We start from the raw sequence: 5,576 nt of genomic DNA, 5'->3' as shown, positions 1-5,576 counted from the left end.
CTAAACAAATTTAGCTACCTTCCTTTGGTATGATTTTATCATTTATTTTATCAGTATCAGTGGTCCATTTCAAGAAAAAAAAATCCAGCGCATTTTGTTGCGAATGTCCTTAATTTTTTACTTACACCAAGATAAGCCATCAACCATGTAATCTTAATGTGCCAATTTGTACTTCTTTACAATAAAAACAGTTTATGAAATTATGTTACTCATTCAAAAATTGTGCAATTCATAACTCTGAACAATAACAAACGTGTTGAGGATTATCTACGTTGATTATGCCATCAGATAATGAATACTTAAAATTCAGTAAATTGGGTAGCAAACGAGGAATTAAAAGGATGGAGCCATGAAGGCTCTTACAATCCCATTTGTTTCCCGAATGCATATGCCCCGTGTATCCTGTTGCTACACTAAGGATAATCTATTCCTGGAATGCCGTTATAATAATTCAGCTCAACTCATCTTGCTTTCTGGCTACCCCGTTTTCATCTCGCATTATAAGCAGCATACCATCCATGAACGTCGAATTGCTCCTTTCGACAAATTCTCCAATGTTTGAATCGCGGCTAATCACATGAATGTAAGATCCTCTAACGGTTTGGCAATCTGAAAAGGACATGGTCGAATTGCAAGATGAACTGGGACTCGTAATGACGCTTTGGAGTGAGGCTACTAAGTGGCGGTTTCGACAATGGCTTATAATTTCATTAATATTCATGCGTGGCTTTCTTGTTACATCGTAAGCTGCCAATGTGCCTAGCTACTGCGGGTGTGACGGGTTCATGTAGAATCAAATCGCGATTTAAAGCATATTAACGAGCAGTTGGTGATCTAATTTTCATTAACATGTTTGCGCCTCTTTACAGAAAACGAGAGCAATACATTCTCTACGTGTTACATAACGTATTTCTTTAATGTAATGGCTGAAATTATTCACGGCGTACCATTTGGTTTACATTGGCAAATGGCCAGTCTTTTTCTAGGTCGAATTGTTTAGATGTTGTTGTAATAAACATCCACTTCTGTGTCTAGACACTCGCTACAATGTTAGGAAAATATTCATGAAAATTGAAGTGAAAGGCGTTTTTGAACGATTTGCTTATTTGTAATTACCGTCCAAATTATCATACTAAATGCGATTCATCAGCAGGGTTGGACTACCAAGCTGCGACCTGGTTTACTGAGTGGGTTTTGATTACCTGTCATCGCTTAAGCTTAATTACATGACTATTATGCAGCTAAAGACCATCGCGAAGTGGTGCCGGCTGCAGCTACAAGAGTACAACAACCAACTTAGTAGAAAACATGTTTTCGCATCACCAGCAAGCAACAAGTAGGTGCCGATGGCTTCTCAAGAGGTGCTGCAAATTATCTGTATTGACATAAAATTTCGTTTCTGCTCAGCCTTGGGATAAAGTGCGGTAAGGGCCACCCGGTGATGTTTAATGAATATGCCATTTTCAAGACGAAGTGTATTTCAACACCTAAATCATGCCTCGATGCAGTCGGCACGGCAAGCTACACGACGCAGGATCGCTCGCCAACACGCTCTGTGTGGTGCCCTAAACGCAGCGATGCTCATGGCCGTTTGCTAGGGCAAAACTTACAAGACAGTAGCGACTGCCACGATTGCTGGGCAAAGTTTGGATCGCCTTCGGACTATGAGTTTCTTGGCGATGATTGCCTGCCTTAGTAGTATGATGAAGTGCGCTTGGCAAAATTGGCTCCTGACTGCATAATTAGGTACACGCGGCTACCGCGAGCAGCAGTTGCTCGAGGTGGAGTGTGATCAAGCTTCATTCAGCAGTGGTAGCTTTCTTGTACTTGATAAATTATGGCTTCAATTAAGAGCAGCCAGCAGTGAAAGCATGCCCGAGTGTTAGATCATTATGACCAGAAAAGTGGTAGCTTTTCTCACTTTGAACAACCAGACGAAATATATGGTTTGTTCCATTTATTTCCAACCCATCTGTTCAGTTTGCGACAAGTAGAGGAATTAGAATCAACAAAAATGGTATCACTCCTTCGCCTTATCAAAATACCGTTCTGATCTTTGATATGACTGCAACGCAATGCAGCATAACTTATCATAACCCATGACATCATTATTTTCCCTGTTTTGCATGGCATGGGTGTTGCATTGTTCTTTCGCTAGGAGATGTGGTCGGGATGCCAAGAATGTCGGCAACCGTTCAAGCATGCATCGACCGAACACTACAAGGACGATAAAGGCGTCATCGACGTCTTCAAGTTTGCATACATTTCTGCATAGATTTTTCATACCAGCTTCCCGGGCATGGCAGCGATGGCGATATTATATAACGCTACTGATAAGCTTTGTTATCCTTTTTTGGAATTAAGCAGAAAGTCAAAGAAAAAAATATTATAAGTTAAGAAGTTGTTCCGTCAGTTCTCAATTACTTTTGGTACATACCACGAATCTTTTAAATCAATTTATATAAAAAAAATATAAAAGAATAGCTTTGGATAGCATGATTATGATGATTTAGATATTAATTATACTGCTTCAATTTACTATACTAACAGTAAACAAATAAAATCCCATAGCGGACACTAAATTATTCGGCGGGTAGCGCAAAAGAACATTGGATTTAAATTCTCTCCCCAATCTAAAACCCACTGCATACCTGCTCTTTTCTTCTCTTATCGACCATTCTTGAAACCGCTTGAATAATCCTCAAGACTTCATTCGTTCAGAATGCCTCGCTCGATCTCGAATGCAGCCATCAGATAATGAAAGTGGAGATTTTGAGCCTGACACACCGTAAGATATTGCCATCGAGTTGCATATTGCATACTGACAGCGCATTGCCAGAGTATTCCGGCAAACAGTAGCGGATTCGTGTGGTCGCCTGTCGTTCTTATCTCGCCGCCATTAGACAGCCGCCGGGCGGAATATTTTAATTAAGCTATTTAAATCACTCCGACGTTTGCATTGCTGCCGGGTGGTATGGATGTCTGCTTGAATTTCAAAGTATGTCTTTTGAATTTCGGTAGCAAATTGAAAAGCTCGACGATCGGAAGATGCTAGATGTTTGGTGATTATTTATGTTATTTCAGCGCAGCTTTCAGATAATCTGTATCCCCCCGGTAGTCTGTGTGGCACTTGCGACAGCTTATCTTGAAGATGGCTTTTCACTGATAGCCCAAATTTCACTCATGTTTGGACCTTTTTTAATCGATTAAGATGTTGCGTATCCAATTACAAACAGTATAATATCATTTAATTCAATACTATTCAATTCAAATGATTGTTTTCAAGTAACCCACATAGCATTGATTACAATTTTTATAACTAGCTTTGGCCTCTGATAAAACTGTAAAAAGTAAAACCATTAGTGAATAAAAATGTGCTCAGATATTTATTTTGAGTAAACAGGACCATTTGAATCTCACGGTGTGCATGATATTGACATAAGAGCAAAATTGATCATCCAATCCCATGAGGACCTATCCCATGGTTGTTGACAACAACGGCAAAACCTAATTACCGGATACAGTGGAATATAATCCATTCAAACATTGGCTACAGATTTATTTCACCGTAATGCTTCCAATTATCATATACCTCTGCACACATCAGTAACGGACGCATTCCCTAATGCCTTAAGGGGCTAAATAAACTTCCCGCCGATCGTATTGCGATAATTTCAAGCAGTGTCAATTGTAATAAAACTACTATCCTGCATCACTTATGAATGCAATCAACATAGAACTGGTGGATCTCATAAGTAGCGTGTAATTTAACCTTCCGAGTTCATCTGAACCGCCAATAGTCAAGATGCATTTTCGACGAAAGTGATTTTCATTAAACACTTAATGTTCGTGATCTGAAATCAGAGAGCCCTCCACACTGATTTACATTTCCTGACATACCATAACCTCCCTCACCAGCGAGAACAAGTACTAACGAAAGAAACCGCACATGTCAACGGTGTATTTTCTTGTAATAATTTCATAATTTCGGATGTAAGCGAAAGTGGATCCAATTGAGCATCAATTTGAAATGATTCGATACGTTTTGGTGTCAAAGAGAATCTAGAATGGAGATGCGCTGTGCGAGAGCTGGAAAATGATTTACAGACACGATTATACTAGTTAACGATGGTGCGATAAAGACCCCTGTACAGGGTATTGCTGGCCCGAGAGGTTATGAACAGGCAACAGTCTGGTCGGCACATGTGCCGGAAAGGGGGGCGATAGCGGTGACCGCGCACCTCTTAACTGAATCATAGTGCAGCACAATTATAACAAAGCTCATCGTTTATTTACTTACCTAGAGCTAGTAGAGCGCGGGCGCTTAAGAAAATATTACAATAAGGATTCTCCTCCTTTCGTAAAGCTAAAATAAATACTTTGTTGAATTTCAAACGGATGTTCGGTACATACTTTTTATTCAATTTCATTTCAGTTTGTTTTAGTATCTTTTCCAGTTTCTAAAATACTTATTTAAAATAGCTAATCTGCCTTACTGATGTTGATCTGTGATCTGACTTACTGTGTTTTTATCGTAATGGTTAACTTTTATGCAATTTGAAACAGTAGAATATGCGATAGTGGTCACACGAGCGCTTGAATCTTGTTAAAAGCCGATATTGTTTCGACGGATTTTACTGCCTCATACAAGAAAACAACTGATTAAACTTCTAGCTAACTCTTTGTCCGTTTCTTGCATGCATTCTGTGATCAGAAGCACTCATCTTGAGATCGACTTATTTATGACTGCTATTCAAGAAGCATCTCTAACGACATGGTATTTCATGTCTGTGAATAAATCATGCAATTCTTGCTCAATTAGTTAAAGGAATAGAAGGAATGCAAGATAAATGACTATTGAAAAAGTTTTGTGACGCAATCCGTAGCATTCATTTGATACACAAAAAAATCTGAACAATATTACAAACACCACAGCTCATATGAAGTTAAAAGGATCAGATAAACTCCGCTAGAAAGTAGCGGCATCACCAATTCGTTACAACCGAGCAGCTCTGACATCTACCATACACGAACAGGTTTTTATTTTTAGCTACTTATCAGTATCAATATCAGTTTTGTTCGAACAGGTTGAAACTGAAAAACTCCTGGAAATTTCAGCCTGCGATATTCCGTTTTTAGCAGCACTACTATCAGACTTATTGGCTTTACAGATTAAAGATCTTGCTTGTACATTATTTCTCGATGATTCGGATTTCACCAACGACTCAAACACTGTAGAGGAAGTTCTTTGTTGCATCGAGCATCTCTTCTATTTGATTATTATATATCACGAAGCGTTCAAAGCGATTCAAAGTATCGTTCGAAAATGGAAAAAAGATATACTAAAAGAATCTGCAAAACAGGCGTTTCTTATCAGAAAAACAAGCAACATCCCGAGCGATCTTCGCAGTTTTCGCATTTGTGATCTAACAGAAGAATCATGGAAGCAGATCCTCAATGAAAACATTCCTTTATACACAACGACCATTTCTCCAATCTAGCTTTTTCAGAACAATTTTCAAGAACATTCCATCGAAGAATTTATCAAACTGTTAGACATGGGAAGGTTAATAAAG

This window comes from Anopheles aquasalis, chromosome 3, assembly GCF_943734665.1.
Source record: "Anopheles aquasalis chromosome 3, idAnoAquaMG_Q_19, whole genome shotgun sequence".
NCBI classification, from domain to species: Eukaryota; Metazoa; Arthropoda; class Insecta; order Diptera; family Culicidae; genus Anopheles; species Anopheles aquasalis.
Note: the sequence above shows the minus strand (reverse complement) of the source record.